The sequence below is a fragment of the Sminthopsis crassicaudata genome, chromosome 1, assembly GCF_048593235.1.
Source record: "Sminthopsis crassicaudata isolate SCR6 chromosome 1, ASM4859323v1, whole genome shotgun sequence".
NCBI classification, from domain to species: domain Eukaryota; kingdom Metazoa; phylum Chordata; class Mammalia; order Dasyuromorphia; family Dasyuridae; genus Sminthopsis; species Sminthopsis crassicaudata.
In genome coordinates this window covers 426,982,022-427,002,014 of record NC_133617.1, presented here as the reverse complement: position 1 = coordinate 427,002,014, position 19,993 = coordinate 426,982,022, and positions in this window count along the sequence as shown.

The following is a 19,993-nucleotide window of genomic DNA, read 5'->3' as shown; positions in this document are numbered from 1 at the left end:
CTGCCCCCAGAAGTCCCCCAAGAAACCTGCTCCCAGAGAAGATTACATTTAAGAGAAGAATATTATACTTTATAAATCCTAGTTATTATAATTATAATTATTTTTAATTATTATTAAGTAAACATATACTGATTTCCTATATTTTGCTACTCTGGAGTTCCAAAAACAAAAATGAAATAGTCCCTACTTTCAAGGAACTTACAATCTAGACAAAGTACAAAATGCACCTCTGTATGCAGAGATAAAATAGAATTGATGTTTTCAGGAAGAAGACACTAGGAGCTAGGAAGATCATCAAGAAAGGTTTCATGAGAAGGTGAAATGAGCCTTGAAGGAAACTGGGGTTTGAGTTCCATGAAGTGAACATGAAGAAGTATATATCCCTAAATGTAAAAATACAAGTTGACTTGAAGAGGAATAAAATGTAACAAGGTTGAAAAGTAAGTAAAAGATTATAAAGACTTTAAATTGTCAAGTAGAGTAATTTATATTTGATCCTAGAAGTCACTGGAATCCACTAGATTTTCATTGGGAAGGAGGGATGAGTGACATGGTTAGAATTTCACTTTAAGAAGATCAATTAGTGGGGGCGGAGCCAAAATGGCAGAGAGGACACACCCTTCTTTCTGAACTTCTCCCTGGACCCTCAACTAATTACCAAAATCAGCCTCTGAATTAGTTCTAGACTGGAACTATTGGGAGTGCAGTAAATAACAGCAGAAGATAATTTCAAAGATCACAGAAAAGGTCTGTTTTGGTGGGGCACGTAAGGAGGTGGCCAGGCTCAGGCAGGCAGAACAAGAAGGTCAGAGCAAACTGTGCAGAGTCAGGGTGAGTTGAGGTCTTGGTGGGGCAGTGCAGACTCCATGTGATGGAGAATCTATGAGGAGGACTCTACCACAGTGTTGGCCACTCTGCCCTGGTTATAAGCCAGTAGATCAGCAAAGAACTTAGAAAACATCCCACACAAGCACAAAAGGTAGTGAACCCCAAATCACCAGAGTTTCACAGGACCTGGTCACACCTACCCAGCACTGGGAGTGACTCAGCATGATCCCAGCGCAGCCTCGGCTGTTTCATTGCCACTTGTAGAGGAAGCTTAGAAAACCTCCCTTGCCATAAAAGCAGATCCCAACATAAAAAAAAAAAAAAAAAAAAAAGTAAAAAGCAAAGCAAGCTCTAACTATAGAAAGTTTCTATAATGAAAGAGAAGAAAGATTTCAAACCCTGAGGAGACTAAAAGCAGATTATCTCCAGATGAAGCCCAAAGGGTGATATAACCTGGTCCGCATCACACAAGGATCTCCTAGAAGAAATTAAAAAGTATTTTTAAAAAAGAGCTAGAAGAAAAATGGGGAAAGGAAAACTTTGCAAGAGGGTTTGGGAAAGGCATATAACTCATTAAAAAATAGATTTGATAAAGTGGAAAAAGAAAACAACTCCCTGAAAAACAGAATTTATGAAATGGAAAAGGTAAAAAACTCCCAGGAAAACAGAATTTGTGAAGTAGAAAAAGAAAATAATGTCTTAAAAAACAGAATTTGTGAAATGAAAAAAAATCCATAGAACAAAAAAACTCATTTAAAAACTCAATTGGACAAATACAAAAAGAAGTAAAAAAGTAAATGAAAAAAATTCACTAAAAATCTGAATTAAACAAATGGATATGAATGACTCAACAAGACATCAAGAATCAGTCAAGCAAAACCAAAAAAGAAAAAAAAAAAAAAAGAAAGAAAGAAAAGAAAAGAAAAGAAAAAAAAAAGAAAAAAAACATAAAATACCTACTTGGGAAAAGAACTGACTTGGAAGGAAAATAGATCTAGGAGAGACAAAACTAATGGCTCTCTTCAATAATGAATTGATTCAGACCAGTTGCAATTCAGTAATGAAGAGAGCCATGTATACCCAGAGAGAGGACTGTGGGAACATATTCTATGTAGATAGAGCACCAGCTCTGAAGTCAGGAGGACCTGAGTTCAAATTTTTCTTCTTTTTTTTTTTTTTTCTATCTCATAGAATATGAGCTACATAGCATTTTCACTCTTTCATTTGTTGTTTGCTTGCATTTTTATTTTCCTTCTCAGGTTTTTTTTTTCCTTTCTAGATCTGATTTTTCTTTTGCAGCAAAATAACTGTATATATGTATGCATGTATGTATATGTGTGTATATATATACATATGTATATGATTTAATGTATATTTTAACATGTATTGGAATACCTGCCATCTAGAAGAAGAGGTGGGAAGAAGGAGGGGAAAATCTGGAACAGAAGGTTTTGCAAGGGTAAGTGTTGAAAAATTACTCATGCATATGTTTTGTAAATAAAAAGATATAATAATTTTTTAAAAGATCAATTAGTAATATGGAATATAGATTGAAAAAACTGAAAAAGAAGTATATATATATCGATATATATCTATATATATCGATATATATAGATATAGATATAGATATATATATATTGGAATAAGAAGAGGATTACTTCTCACAAATTAGGAAATAATAATATGAGGAATGTCATCTGTAGTCGAATGTGAAGCCATCTACTTCAAAATTGTCTTTGATAATAAGGTCTCTAAAAAATGGACAGCTTGGCAGAAGAATGTGAAAATTAACAAGATAAAATTCACAAAATTCACCAAAAATATTTCACCAAATTAGCAGCATTATTATTTGTTTAATCTGAAACATTCAATCTTCAAATGGGAGATATGGCACAAAAACAAGTTCAGTGTGTGTGTGTGTGTGTGTGTGTGTGTGTGTGTGTGTGTGTGTTTCCCCACAGGATAACTTTTAAATGTCCCAATGCAAATAAAAACATGGGCACACTTGGGATTGTGTTAAATATTTTTTGCCTTATTCACCTTCCTAAGGGAAAAAATAAATTCAAAGTAATTTTCAATGAAATCTTGGAAGACACAATCATAATGAATGGATAAATATGAAAAAAAATAACATTTTAGAACTTAAATAATTTAGAGTGGGAGAGTGAACTTGATATAATGGATCTAATGTTGAACTTGGAGTTAGAAAGAAAAATCTGAGTTTCAATCCCACCATTAATGTATACCCACTATGTGACCATGTTTTGATTTAGAAAATCATAAATTAACATTATTTATATGGTATTAAATTTTTTACATATGTAGTTAAACATTTCTCAATTACATTTTAACCTAGTTTTTGCTATGAAAGTTATCACCTCAATACAGCCTGTGGAGGCCAACAATCTTCCACCTCTTATCTATAGTACCTACCTTATATGTTCATTATGAGTACAGAATGAGACAATCTATGTAAAGAGCTCAGTTAACTCTGAATCACTGTATTAAGTAATAGTTAATAATTTAACTAACAAGGTCTAGATTTTTGACTAAATAGCTGTGACTTTAAGTGAGTCATTTTATACTTTTGACCTTCAATTTTCAAACCTATAAAATGAACATATTTCAGTAGATAAAAATAAAATGTGTTTTTATTCCTAATATGATTAAATGGAAATAAATACATGCATATACATAAATGCTTATATTTGAATGTATCCAAACCTCAATTACCTATGCTAATGGAGGAATAAAAATGGACAGATAATACATAACATTTATATTTAACTTTGAATTTCATCATTTATTCTATTTCAGTGAATTATCTTTTGAATAAGACTCTAAGATAAACATTTAACATTTCTTTTTTTGCCCTTGTTGATATATCACATATCCAGTTCTATAAGCAACTAGATAGTATAATGATATTGGAAGTTAGAAAGACATGCAATTTTACATTCATTAGATGAGTGATCCTGGACAAATCATTACTGTCTGCCTCAGTTTCTTCATCTATAAAATGAGGATAATAATAGTACTTACATTACAGAGTTGTGGTGAGGCTCAAATGATAATGGTTTCAAAGTGCTTAACAGAGTGCCTGGAATATAAGCACTTTTTACTCCCTTCAAGGATTTCTATGGCCAAAAATATCATCACTTAGTGATCAACTTACTGGTAATGAGATATTCAAAAGAAAAGAGGCATTAAGTACCTAGTGTGTGCCAAGCACTGTGTTAAACACTTTAAAAGTATTACCTTTTTTATCTTCATCACACCTTATAAGGTATCATTAGCCCCATTTTAGAGTTGTGGAACCTGTGACAAATGAATTAGAGACTTTTCCCAGGTCACACAGCTTACAAGTGTTGGAAGCCAGATTTGAATTCAATTCACTGACTCAGATTAAATACTCTATCCATCGTGCTGATTTTTGTCTTGTGACAAAAAATTACTAAATTGTAGAGGGGCCATGATCTGTGTCAATGGAAGGAACAATGAAATCACTAGTTCCTTGAAGTATTGATACACACACCCACACAGACACACACACACACACATAATGCTGGGGGAAAAGTGATAATAAAATATGTTTAATGGCAGAATAAAGACAAGATTGACAAGATGAATATATGAGAGGTTGAATACCAGCATTGGATGTAGAAAGAGCTCCGTTCAAGTCCTATTTCTGATATATTCTAGTGACATACCCTTGTGCAACCAAGTAACCTCTCAGGATCTACCTGCAATTTTCTAGCATGATAAATTGCAGGTTGGTTGCCAGTGTGCATTTGTAGAATGAGTTTTAGTATTCTCCAAACTAATAAGATCACAAGTTTAAAACAGAAAAAAGATAATTTTTGCTTAAGACGATGCATTTATCTGAAAACATTATTTTTATCTTACAATATTCAACAATGCATTTAATTCTATAGACTGGGAGCTAGGTACATTTTTCTTGCTCTTTGTTCATTTGTCCCTAAAACAATTAGTCTGCCCTCTTTGCTAGCCCATCATCTCAACACCCACCACAATAATGTTCAATGTTCAAATTTATTTCTTTTTTTCCTTAAGTAATGTTGCTTTTTATTTATTTTGCATTTCCTTTCTTATCCTTTTTTTCTTTTGGATCCTCTAGACTCTATCTTCAGGACTATTAATTCTTTTTTTAAAATAGTATTTTATTTTTTTCAAATACATGCAAAGATAGTAGCAAATTTATTTCTTTTAGCACTAATTCCATGACATTACCCAGTGATACAAATCTTTGTATTTTTCTTCCATTCTCTCTTACTTCTTCTCTTCTCTCTTTTTTCCCTTCTCCTTTCTTTATCTCTCTCTCCTTTTCTTTCCCTGTTTTTAAATTATTTTTTCCTTATCATTCTTTTATGTTCTCATCTCTTCCTTTCTCTGTTCCTGCCTTTATCTCATTCTTTTTTCTTTTTTTTATTCATACAGTTTCCCTCTCAAATTTCCTTTTTCCCTCCCAGCATTTTAAAATATTATTCTCTCTTTCCTTTGCTCATTCATTGATTGTCTTCCTATTTTTATCCTCTACCCCTTTTCCCTTTCTCTCCTCCCTTCCCTCCTTTCTTTCTTTCTTTTTTACTCTGTCTTTTTCTTACCCACTTACTCTTTTCTCTTTCCTTGGTGTCTGATACCAATCTCAATGATCAGTTGATCAGCTTAGCCCATCTGTCTGGCTGTTGACACACAGAGCCTCCAAGCTTCTGTTTTCCCATTCTGTTTCTGTATCATTCAGCAAGTTGTGTTTTCCTCTGAGGTCATCCTTAAAGGTCTATGTGTCGTGTTTTTCATTTCTGCCTTGTCGGGGAAATCTTGCCAGTGCATCTATCAAAGTAATCATCAAGCCCTGATGTAAGAGTATGGTTCCTCTCACATTTTTCATTACTAGATAATTTATTAATATCCTTCCAAGCAACACTAGATTTATCTTGATAAAACTACTATCAGTGGTGACACAGGATATGGCACTGGAGAGGTTCTGGGAGGAACCATTTGCTCACCTCTCTCAACCCTTAATACCCTGGACAGCTCCAAACAAATCTTGCCCAAGGGGTTTCCTAAGACTCAAAACATTTTATCATTTTGATAAAGTTGACCCAGGGCTACCTCTTAGGGATTGCTGCCACAATGCCCATCTGCTTCTCTCCTCCCTGCTCTACTGAAAAAAAAAATAGAGCATGTGTGTATCTGAGAGGAAAGGTAGCAGAGGATGGATAAATTACCTTTGAAAATGGGGCTATTTATCTCATCTCCATTCATGTATCTGCAATGGACAACTTCGAGTGAACTACCTAGGAGGCCCCACATAAGACAGCCACAGGAGCCCAGTTGATTTTTCTTTGATTATTTTTTCCCTATATTTACCTTTGCATGAACACTCAGATCTCATATAAACACTAGTACCCCCAAAGATACTGTGCTGTGCCAGCTGCTGTTGCAACTACCCTGCTCTACATTATCTCTCCAGAAGGAGTTCCAAGGCCGGGTCCACCCAGCTCCCTGGTCTATTATTCACCAAAATGAAAGCACAAGAGACCTTTCAGAAAAGGCGGCTGGCTAATGAGCCTCTTGGCGGACATTAGCTGGAGGATGTATTTGTGATATGAGTGGCAGCTGTGCAGCTGCCATTCCATGCAATTCAGGACAGCTATTTCATTAATTGTGTTTCATGCTTCATTTCCTTGGATAAGAAAGAAAGAAAGAAGAAAAAAGAAAGGAAGAAAGGAAGGAAGGAAAGAAGGAAGAAAAGAAAAGAAAGAAAGAAGAAATGTAAAACAAAAATTACAAATACTAATCCTTTTCTAATTTATATCTCAACATAAAAATGATTGCAGAACTTAATTCTCAGGACCTCCAGCCTGCACCATCTTGTTTCTAAGGCAGCTCTCAGAAAATATTCTGAAAAATCCAAGCAATCTTTTCTCTAATTAATATCACTAAATAAGGGATTTCCTACCAAAAATAGAGTTTAAGGGGGAGTTTCATTTATAAGAAGGTAAACATTGAGTAGGAGTTCCAAATCTTTCCCATAACGGAGAGATGAAGTCTTAGTATTCTTAGTATATTGACTGATGAGGTAAGTGGGTGAGGTTCTTTAGGGAATATTCTAATAATTTCAGAATCAGCTCTGTACACAAAAGGGTTTGTTTCCTGTGACCTTAAACATATTTGTCTTTCTGACTAGACACACATTTTGAAAAGGAAAAATAAACCCAAAAAATGAGTAAAAGAATCACTTCTAGCTGATGACAAAGTGTTTTACAGATGACAATCACTGGACTTGGGTACTTCTGGTGAAGGCTTTTTCCCTGTGGCCTCAGAGCAAGTATGAGTGACATTATTCAGAGTTCACATGACAACATAAGCTGTCTGTAAATTATAAGATACAGTTTGTTGATGGAGGCAGTTGAGGCTCCTGAGGTAAGGGGTTCTTTTCCCCAATGCTCAGCTACAAAAACTAATCTCTGCAACCTGAAGAAATTTCCCTCCGTTAATATTTCAATTTATTCCAAGACTTTCTGGCAAGTTCCAAAAGTTTCCTGAAAAGAGATGATACTCTGAGGCGAGTCTGATTTTGGGATTGTTCATTCTTACAACTAGGCTTTCTATGGCCTAGACGGATGTCCAGTATACTTTGGTACACACAGGACTCATATGTTCATGTTGACAGTACATTTCAATTGTGACCGGAGCCAAGATCCTAATGCAAATCCAGGAACATCATTCACTTTGTTGAATTCCATAAAACCAGTGTGAGGTGGGAACTTGGTTTGTCTAGATTTAGCAATGTTAGGAAAAAAAACAGGGTCCACTTGGCTTTCTGGCTTTTTAAATGACCAGGGCTCTTAGAACCTATTAATATGGTTTGAAATACATAGGAAATTGATTTGCTTGGGTCACCCAGTAGTTGGACCCATTGTCAGAATTTCAAAAGGGATCATCTCTTTCCCTTTGCTAAATCTTAAAATAAAAAAAGATATCTAGAAGAAAAGTTACATGTTTCCCAATATTATTGCAATAAATGAGGGGTTACTTGGGCAGAACTTATATTTTTTTTTCAATTTTCACATATTTGTGGCATATCTTTTTGCCTGATATAGTTCTATTCCCTACTCTTACCTTTTATTCTCTACCTTCCCTCCTGACCTCCAATACATATAAATGTGACTGTAGCTCCAGAAAATCAAGAGTGTAGTAGACTATAAAGCCCAAGTGGGACATAAACATCCAAATCAACTTCTCATTTTGCCCAGAAGCAAATGTTTCTCATTTTCCAAAGAAATTGAACATTCATCATCATCATCACAGTTCACGTTTTCTTTCAATCTTATAAATGTCTATAATGCTGAATTTTAATTCCAGCTCTAGATAGGTGGGCCAGAAAAACATAAATTGAGTGGGTTTTTCTTAAGGCCAAGTTAAGTAGAGTAGAAAAGCTAAAAAATGGTTTATACTGGGCTCAGGTCTGAATAGGTTTGGTAGTTTACAAATAAGTGAAGGTTAATTTCAGCTTAAAATCTAACTTTGAGGAACATATTTCTTTCTACACCATAGGATAAACTGAGGCAATGGAAAGTATAATAAACACTTAATGGAATTTGAATATCAGGATTCATGCTACCAGTAGATTGTAACACAATGAGAGAATCTACACTGACTAGAATCCATGAGACTTATTTGTAGGTTCACTCAGATGGGCACTAAGACCATCCCACAAACTAATAATCAGACTGCAGAAACTTACAAAATAAAAAATAAAAAAAAAACCCTTCTTCCCTCTCCATTTCCCCAACCTTCTCTCAAGGAAATGAAGATAATAATTAGCTGGTTCAGTGATAAAGTACTAGGCTTGAAGTCAGGAATACCTGAATTCAAATCTAGCCACAGACACTAGTTGTGTGGCTCTGGGCAAGTCAATTAATGCTGTTGACCTTAGTTTCTTCTTCTGTAAAATGAGCTGGAGAAAAAAAAAGGCAAACTACTGCAATGCCTTTATAAGAAAACCCCAAATAAGATCACAAAGAGTCAGACAGGACTGAAATGGCTCAACAAGAACAAAAAGGAACTGAAAGGTTCCTTGGCAGGAAAGATTAATTTTAAGGAAACAGAATCTTAGGAAGAATGGATTAAGTGCTGTGGCTTCCTTGAGCTAGAGCTCTCCAAGATCCAAGGTCATAGAGACAATTGATGACTTTTTTACCATATTATTACACTTCATTTCATGCCAACTCAACAAAGATTTATTGAATACCAAGTATCTGTAATTACCAATGCCACTGTCCATTGATAGTGAAGGAGAATATTAAAAAAAAAAAAAAGTAATCTCTCTCTAATACCTCTCTCCAGATACTTTCCAGTTCTTTCTCCACAATGTCAGCCACTCATTCCTGATTGAATTAGGTGATTCTTCTTAGAATTTCCATTTTAAGAAAGGACCCAGGGACAGCCATGTATTCATTCCTCTCCAAACTGTACTCTAGATCCAAAACAAAGCTCCCTCAGTTGCAGTTACCTTCATTCCCCCCCCATTGTCTTTTAACCTTACTATATCCTTTACAATTTCTTCCATTCCTTGAGGGCAGATATTATCTTTCATATTCCTTGGTATTTAGTACAATGCCTACTAATCATAGAATAAATGCTTGTGGACTGGACTTCACTTGATTCAGGCACATCTCTTTCTTTGAGAGTCAGACCATTTTTCTCTCCAATCTATTTCTTTTTCCGTTTGCATTACTGGAGAAAATAAAGTGTCTCCCATCCCAAAATATCAATACAATATTATGCAGATCCAATCTGTTTCTTTGTCCATCTGTCTGTCTGTCTCCATTTGTCTCTCCTTTTCTGTATCTTTGGTCTCTGTCTGTCTCTGTCTCCCTCCCTTTCTCTCTCTCTCTCTCTCTCTCTCTCTCTCTCTCTCTCTCTCTCTCTCTCTCTCTCTTCTCATCTTCTCCTCTCCTCCCCAATGTAACAGAAAGATTGAGGAAGAGGAGAGCAAAATTCCTGCTGAGGATGGCAATCTAATCTTGTAAGGATGGCAGTCTAAGAAGATTAAGATCCTGGAAGATGTGTGCTCTCTCACTAGTGCTGTGGTGAATGTTTGTTTGTTTAGTTATCTTTTCTAAATATTTTATTTTATTTTTACTCTTTTCAATACACATTTCTTTATGAATCATGTTGAGAAAGAGAAAAATCAGAACAAAATGGAAAAAACATAGGAGGAAAAAAAAACAGAAAAAAGAAATGAATATAGCATGTGTTGAATTACATTCAGTCTCCATAGTTCTCTTTCTTGATGTAGATGGTGTTTTCTATCTTGAGTTTATTGGATTGCCCTGGAGAAAGTAGGCATTTTGTATGCTATATTGTAACAGCTAGAACACTGGATTTAGAGTCAGGAAAACCTGAACTCAAATCCAGACTCAGATACTGTCACTTGACCTCTTTTAACCTCAATTTCTTAAATATATTATCTTAAGGATAATAATTGTTCCTACTTTTCAGGGACATTGTGAGAAGCGATGTGATAGCTGTATTTTCCAAACTTTAAAATGCTAACTAAATGTTAGCTATTATGAAGTATTACCATTTTTTACACAGAAGGCCCCTAATACGGCTTAAAGAACCTGGTAGACTGGGGGCTATGCTGGAGAAAATTGTGAAAAGTGGACAAAGGGATATAAAAAGAGAGATAGAGAGAGAAGAGAGAAAAACAGGGAAGAAAAAAAACACTAGGAAGCAGAAAGAGACATAATCACCTTCTTATTCTCTTTAAGTGGAAAATAATACGGAGTGTTGACCACTTCAGTGATATATCTTCCAGAGTTAAGCTAACCCTAATACCAGGGATTATAAATTTACATAAATATTTGGGACTTTTTTTCCTCACTGAGAAACTTGTTTTATTTTCCTTATTTTAATCAAAATCTGTTCTATAGTAGCATTAAATGTGTGCTTACTAATGGAGAATCAGTATCACTATACCAGGAATTACCACAAATTCATTGTATCTGGTTTAGTAGAGAGTTTTATGGTTACAGGTCAAGGAAAAAATCCCCCAAAGTATAAATAATCATTGATACAAAGCTTACACCTGCATAATTTTGCCTCAAACTCTGTTTTTTATGTATATAAAAATTATAATCATTTACAATCAATCACAACAGATAAAACTTTGATGTATGGCACAGATTCCAAGAAATATAAAACCCTGCATATATAACTGTATAAGAATAGAAACAGATCTCAGATCCTTAAATAGTAAGGCCAATTAGAAAGTAAATGTTTAAGTAAAGCTAAAAAACAATCACAATTTTTTTTAATTTTTAAAATTTTTTGTTTTATTTTTAAAACCCAAAACTTTTAAAAAACAAATATTAGAAATTTGTACATATAAAAATAAAATATTAAATGAAAAAATTAAAAATTAATATTTAAAAGTATGAGCTGAATGATGAAACAAATTTTGAGCGCATCCTTCTTCAGTAGCATCTCAAGAAAGGGTATTTAATGCCACCTGTGTTTGAAGTTATCTTCATTTCATACAGAAAGTAGTAGCAATAATATTTTGTGATCTCTGATCTCAGGGCCATTTAATAAAATCTTATTCAATATTTGACAGTTATTATTGACACAGTCTTATGATTATGACCAATTCTCTGAGGAAGGCAAGAAGACAAGTGTTTACAGAAGTTAAATGGCGACCATCTCCAAAGTGATCAAATTCAATTTTCCTATTTAACAATTGAGGAACTGAGGCCCAGAAAAAGTGACTTGGCCTAAGATGATTGAATTTTTGAATTGAAAGAAATCTAAGAAATATATTATAAATATATCTATTATATTTACCCATTTACATACTACCCATCTCTTCTTGCTACTGTGGATGACTTGCCTTTGTCTTTGCCAATGAGATAGTTTGGATTGGTGAAGATGACTTATGGTTAGCTTTTCTTTGGGGAAAGAAGGGAAAAGGATGAATTTCATGCAAAAAAAATTATAAAGTTGAAGAAATACTAGGAAAAGAACATTACATTATAGCTACCAAAAAAAATGTAATCTGGTTTCTACCTAACACATACTCTGGGACCAATTATATACAAAGCAAGATATACATGAAGTGTTTTCTCCTAGTCTTTAATTTTTCTATCAGGTGAAAATCCAAAATATCTGGATAAAAGAAATATATATATATATATATATATATATATATATATATATATATATATATATATATATATATCAGGGAGTGGAGGGTGGGGCTGAAAGGAGAGGTTGGTATTTCCATTTCAAAAGTAATTAATATTCTTCATTATGCAATTTCAATTGAATCCAGTTTGATTCATTTAATTTCATTGAGCATTCACTGAATATCCAGGCCTGCACTAAGCATTTTAAAACAAGTTATTGTTGTTCAATTGTTTTTCAGCATGTCTGACTCTTTGTGTCCTCATTTGGGGTTTTCTTGACAAAGATACTGGAGCAGTTTATCATTTCCTTCTTTGGCTCATTTTACAGATGAGGAAAGTGAGGCAAACCGGTTTAAGAGACTTGCCCAAAAACATACCGCTAATATCTGAGGCTGGATTTGAACTCAGGAAGATGAAATCTTCTGGACTCTTAGATATAGGCTATAAGATGAGATATAGCCCAGAGGAGGTGAGAACTTTGTAAATTTTATTTATTTCATTAACTGAGAGCAAAAGTGAATATATATGCATGAAAAAGAGTAAGAAAGAGAAGATTATAGGAATATAGTCATAGATTTAGAAGTAGGTTGAATCTTAAAGACACTTAAATCCACCTCTATCATTTCATAGATGAGAGAACTAAGACCCAGAGACTTGTACAAAATCACTTGGAGAGTGGGAGAAAGTGAAAGAAAAATAAGAACAAGATAGAGACAGATACAGAGGTTGAGAAAATAGAGTGAGAAATGGATATAAAGAAAGATTTGGCATCAGCAGCTCCCACACTTGAACTTTTTTTTTTTTTAAGTGGGGAATAAAGAATGTCTTTGTACGTGAATGAACCAGATGTTCTAAGGCATCACCATCAAATCAGCCCTCCTTGAAGTTAGCAGGTTCTAGTTGCCAGAAGGAGCAGCATTACAGGAAGTTGATAACCGACCCTTGTTCACAAGGTTATTCAACAGAAGGAAAAGTTATCATAAAACTGAAACGGTCCCCACTGGAACCCTCTGACAGGGCTATTTCTTACATTTAGAGTAGTGCTCTAGAGGGGCCAATAAAAGAGACTAATAAAAATAATAGAAGAGGCCCAACAACATTAACCAACTATTAAACCCCATGTGGGGGTATGTACTCTCTTTAGTAATATGTGTCTCTCCCATTAGCACCAATGGGACTTAGATGTCTATCATGGGAAAAGGAGCCATTCCACATAACCTGTGCAAAGCACTCAAGAAAACCCACAGATCAGCAATTATATTTTTAACTAAACAAGATTCTTCTGAGCCAACAAAGGAATAGGTTGTATCTGAACACTATACAGTCTTTAGGATATAGTTTAACCAACTATTGTACTCCATCTAGGAGGATATAATTAACAAAGCCAGAACTGTGAAGTAGACACAATGTGATTTTTGTCTGCCCTTTTTGGATTAATGGTCCTGTCTCTTTCTCTCCTTAATTATCATTTATCTGTTCCTTATTTTCCCAAAGTTGCTTAGTCCTAATTAATAAGTTAATAAAAATATAAGATACTAATTCATGCTAAAGTGCTAATGACTAGTTCAATTCAGTAAACATATCCTAAGTAGTTAGCCTGTAGGGAGCAGCCAGGTGGCACAGTGGATAAAACACCAGCCTTGAATTCAGGAGGACCTGAGTTCAAATCTGGTCTCAGACACTTAACATTTCCTGTCTGTGTGACCCTGGGCAAGTCACTTAACCCCAGTCTCAGGGGGGGGAAAAATCACATTGAACATATCCAGAGAGCTGAAATTTATTTATTTATTCATTTATTTTTATTAATTTTATAATTATACATTTTTTGACAGTATATATGCATGAGTAGTTTTTTAATAACATTATCCCTTGTATTCATTTTTCCAGATTTTCCCCTCCCTCTCTCTACTCCCTTCCCTAGATGACAGGCAATCTCATACATTTTACATGTGTTACAGTATAACCTAGATATAATATATGTGTGTAAATCCAATTTTCTTGTTGCACATTAAGTATTGGATTCCAAAGGTATAAGTAACCTGGGTAGATAATATTTTACATTCAATTCCCAGTGTTCCTTTTCTGGGTGTAGTTGTTTCTGTCCATCATTGATCAGCTGGAAGTGAGTTGGATCTTCTTTATGTTGAAGATATCCACTTCCATCAGAATACATCTTCATACAGCATTGTTGTTGAAGTGTATAGTGATCTTCTGGTTCTGCTCATTTCACTCAGCATTAGCTCATGCAAGTCTCTCCAAAACTCTCTATATTCATCCTGCTGGTCATTTCTTATAGAACAATAATATTCCATAGCCTTCATATACCATAATTTACCCAACCATTCTCCAATTGATGGACATCCATTCATCTTCCAGTTTCTAGCCTCTATGAAAAGAGCTGCTACAAACATTTTGGCACACACAGGTCCCTTTCCACTCTTTAGTATTTCTTTGGGATATAAAACCAGTAGTAGCACTGCTGGTTCAAAGGGTATGCACAGTTTGACAACATTTTGGCATAGCTCCAGATTTCTCTCCCAAATGGCCAGATTCTTTCACAACTCCACCAACAATGTATTAGTGTCCCAGTTTTCCCACATCCCCTCCAACATTCATCCTTATTTGTTCCTGTCATCTTAGCCAATCTGACAGGTGTGTAGTGGTATCTCAGAGTTGTCTTAATTTGCATTTCTCTGATCAGTAGTGATTTGGAACACTCTTTCATATGAGTGGATATAATTTCAATTTCATTATCTGAGAATTGTCTGTTCATATCCTTCGACCATCCATCAATTGGAGAATGGCTTGATTTCTTACACATTAGGATCAATTCTCTATATATTTTGGAAATGACACCTTCATCAGAACCCCCAACTATAAAAATATTTTCCCAATTTGTTACTTCCCTTCTAATCTTGTTTGAATTAGTATTGTTTGTACAGAAACTTTTTAGTTTGATGTAATAAAAATCTTCCATTTTGTGATCAATAATGATCAGAGAGCTGAAATTTATAGGATTTACAAATACTTTATATCTATTTACTTTACTTGCTTCCAAGAAGTGAGTAATAAAAGTATTTATCAGTGTTATAAAAGTACTTTATCAGTGTTATAATACTGATGGAAAACTGAATCTCAGTTCTGATAGGATTGACTTTATTTTAAGTGAGAGAAAGAGTGAATAAATGTGTATGAAAGAGAGTAAGAAAGAGAAGATTATAGGAATATAATCATAGATTTAGAACTAGTATTGGATTTATAGGATTAATTTATCCAAGTTCATCCAATAAATAAATGGCAAAATTAGGACTCCATTCTAATTCACCTGACCTCTAGCCTATAAACCTTCCCATCACATCAAGGGGAATATGAAATAATCCTCAAAAAATGTGTATTTCAACCATAGATGAGATATAAAAATAATTTTAATAAAAATTAGAAAATGATGAGTACATATAAAAAAGCAAAGATTTTATGAGATTTTACTTCAACAGATATAATTTAATTAACCAAATAACCATTTGTTGAGTCTAATCCCTAGCAAAAATCGAATTTTAACAAAGGAAAGTACCCAAAATTTCACTGATTAAATTTCAGACATCAACAGTGACCTGAAAACAACACATTTTGTAAGAAGGTGGTCCTTCCACAAAAATCTCAAATCATACTACATAGAGTATGTTCATTTTTCCCCTTTTCCCCAACCCCAAACCAAGTGCCTTTCAAATATTTGCTTTTTTTGTAGTTAGTTGGGTTTCCTTGTCAAAACTCCATCTACTTTCATAAAATAAATACTGATCAATGTATGTATGTATATATAAATATATATTATATATATACATATATTCACACACACATACAAACATATATGTCACAAAAATCTGGGTTTTTTTGTTTCTTCTTTCTCTAATGAGGTAAGAGAGAGAAAATGGATTTAGTTATTTTTTTTAAATTTAATTTAATTTTAAAACAGAATTAGCAGTGGTTGCTTTCATTTCCTGATTACCAACTCACTTCCCGTTAATTAAATTTGTATTGAGTCATCTTTGATTCTTCCTTTTTTTTCACTTTTCTCTAATCATCTCAATTTTCCCTCCCCATTTCTTGCATCTATCCATTTTTCTTCATACAACCTCCATTATGATTTAGACCTTAATTTTCTTATCCCTAATTCTAAAAGATCCTACTCAGCAGTCTTGATGCTTTTATTTTTTTCCCTTTTCTACTCCATTTTCACACAAGTTGTCCAAAGTATCTTCCTAAGGAAGACAAGGTAGTCAGTTTTTTGGTGTTCTCACTTGAAAACCTTTAGTTTTTCCTCTATTCTCAAAAGGTTCCTTTTACCCCTAACATACAAAGTCAAAATAGTCGGTCCTCTATGAAGAGCCATCTCAATCTCCTACTTCTTTACCTTTCCAGCTTTATGCTATCCTACCTCTTTAGACAAAAGTGACATTCCACTATCATAGTTGAAACTGGACTACTGGCTGTTTTCCAGATTGGCGATTATATTTCTCTATCATCATCATCATCATCAACATCATCATCATCATCATCATCATCACTAGCACTGCAAATCACTTTACATATGTTATCTCATCTGATCCATATTAAAACCTGGGAGGTCAGTGCTTTTATTCTTCACAGATAATGAAACTGAAACTTAGGATTGTTAAGAGACTGTCCTATGATTATACAATTTTCTAAGTATCTGTGATAAGATTTAATGCAAGTCTTTTTAATACATGTACACAATTCTACTACTATTCTTCTTTAAAAAATTTAAAGGAAATTATAAATTTTCATGATCTACCCTGTTCCCCACATATAGAAAGTATAAAGATAGGTGAATGAGTTTCTAGAGAGATAGATGATATAAACAGATAGAAAGACAGATAGAACCAAGAAATACTTATTCTATACTAAGTTAATACAAAAATGTTCTTTAGAAGGTTCCATTTTAGTGGAAGAAAGCAACACATAAAAGAGAGTTATAAAGCACTGAGATGGATAGGACTAAGATACATAATTGATTTTGGAAAAGATAAGGCAAACTCAATGTAGTTGCTGGAGCAAAATTCATATTTCCTATGGAATGTGGGGGAGGGAAGGATTTGGTAGATAAAATAAAGCTGGAGTGGAATTGCCATGGTTTGGTGTCTAAATTGCTTCTTTCTTCTTTTTCTCTGTCGTCCCTTCTCCCCTTAGTTGTTAGTACTCTTTTCTTCCTTGATTTGCTATTATTGTCTTTATTTCCACATATATGGTTTCTGTCAAAACTCCAAAAATATAAACTCTTTACAGGCAGGGACTATTTAATTTTTATCTTTATACCCACAGCACCTAGCACAATACCTTGTACTTTTCTCCTGAAGACCTCTAGAGAGACAAGTCCCCATCTCCCAAGAATAATGCATTTCATAGTTTGGACAAATTCTTAAGCATTTCCTTCTTTTTGAAAGACAAACCCTTTGTCTGAATTTCCCAAGTTCATAATGCATTTGTATTTCACACTACATATTTCCATTTCTGTTTTGTTTCTTGTTTTAGAAATAAACATCACAAGGCAGAGAGAGAAAGCAACAACATCTGCGACCAAATCATCAAGCACACTTGCAAAGTGAATGCCTTGGGTAGCCTTGAACTAAAGTTCTGAATTGTCTCATTAATAACTTAATTTAAAAAGCAGTGACGGGATATGGACTTTGATCTTTAGACTTCATAGGTGAATGCTTTACAGGAAAGGTAATTAGATTTTTTTTCCCTTCTAAAGAATAATTTTTAACATATCATGAATTGTTAAAAGGGTAACCCTGGGAGAAGCAGAAGGGAATTTCATGGAATGAAAACTTTAACATTCCATGTTTAGTACTGAGTATGTTGAGCTCATTTGTGTTAGACTACAACTAATATCATATTGGAGAGTGATGAAATCAGGTTTTTTTTGGAATGAAACCTAAACTATCAGAGACTGGTTTATAGCTGTTATAGCCCTGATCCTGATAAATAACAGAACTTTTTCCTTAGAAATAAGTGGACAAAAGTATGCAAAAAATGTGTTCAAAAAGGATAAATGATTTATGTTCCACATCTCTCTAGCTTATGTATTTAGCTTGATCTGATCTACAATTTCAATGTTTACTTTATTATGTGAAGTAGGATATTTGTCTGATATCACCCCAAATTGTCTTATCCATATATAGACATACATGATGTTATGAAACAAATTTCCTGATGGAATTTGAATTGTATTTAGTGGTGGGAGATAAAGTTTAAGGATATTTATAATCTGAAGAGCATCTAGAAGAGAGTAATCAGGTTGGGAAATGGGGCTTTAATCTATTCTGTGGAATAATTAGTTGAAGGGACTAGAGGTGTTTGACTTGGAAAGAAGATTTAGTAGTAATTCCTATCATAGCTGTCTTGAAATTATTCAAAGGCCTTAACAAATTTAGAGTTAATTTAAGGAACAGCTTTGTAATAAATGGAAAGAGTTACTTGGGTGGAGATGAATTGACTCTCACTGAGACTGGATGTTCTCTTTATAGCACCAAACATGGTATATATTATAAGGAATACTAGAGGCAACATGGTACAGTAAAACACAGTGAGGATTTGAAGAAAATAGTCCTGGATTCATATCCTGACTCTGTAACTTGTTACTTGTGTAACCCTAGGCAAGTGACAACATCTCTGGGATTCAGTTTTCTCAGTTGTAAAATTGAAAGGATTCTCTTGAATAATATCAAAGGTTTCTTCTAACTGATTCTATGACACTAGGGGGGAGGAAATTTTGTTTTGTTTTAAAGCAGTCTTGAAGGCAAAGGTTGATCACTAAAGGGATAACAATGATGCAGAGTATCAGTGGGATAATAATAACAGTGGGAAAGCTTTACCATTCTGTTTCTTATTTCTTTCTTCATTCCTAGAAGTAAAACTCAAAAAGATTAAAAGAAATAAAATAAAGGGGGAAAGGAGATAATTAGAGAGCATCTCACTGCCTTCAAGAAGTCTAAGTTACTTGATCTAAACAAAATGTAAATCAAAGACAGTGAAAGAACTTTCCAGCATGATTATTGGTAGAAAAATGGTGGAGAGTAAAAAACTATAGAATTGAAGATGGACAAATGTCCCTATTTTTAAATGGGAAAAAGCATATTCTTCAAAGTACAAGCTACTGAACTTGATTTTGATTCCTACTAGAATGAGTTATTAAATAGTCTGTGTTTAGAAAAAGAAAGCAATGTGCTACAAGCCAGCATGCATTCTCCAATTATGTTGCTGTTCTTACTATCTTCTGTTCCTGGAATATATTTGCTTCTCCCTTTTAGCTTAAAGAACCCCATGAATCCTTCAAATAGCTATACATCCATTGCCTTGAAGCCTTTTATTCTAATCCATGCAACTGCTGTGTCCTATGTTATTAACCACCTTGTGTTTTACATTTATTCTATTTTCTATTCTAATCAAATTTTATGCATCAAGCACTTTGCAAAATTAATGCTAAATAAATGAAATTAATATTTTTATCATTACCATGATTTATATCTATTTTCTCCTATAGAAGTAAGCTTCTTGAAAGTATGTATTGTTCCATTTTTAAAATGTATAATAGTATTTTATTTTTTCCTTAAACACATGACAAGAAATTTTTTGGAAATTTTTTTTACAAGATTTTGAGTCCAAAGTTTTCTTCCTCCTTCTTTCCCTCTCCTCCCTTCTTCTGAAGTTAAGCAGTTTGATCTAATTTATGCATTTGCTATCATGTAAAACACATTTCCATATTAATCACAATAGTGAAAGAAGAAACAGATCAAAAGAAAAAAAAACTAGAAAAAATAAAGTAAATAAAAAAATTTGCTTCATTTTGTAATCAGAGGTCATCATTATTTGGTTATGAATAGCATTTTCCTTCATGAGCCCTTTGTCCTTGTTTTGGACCATCATCA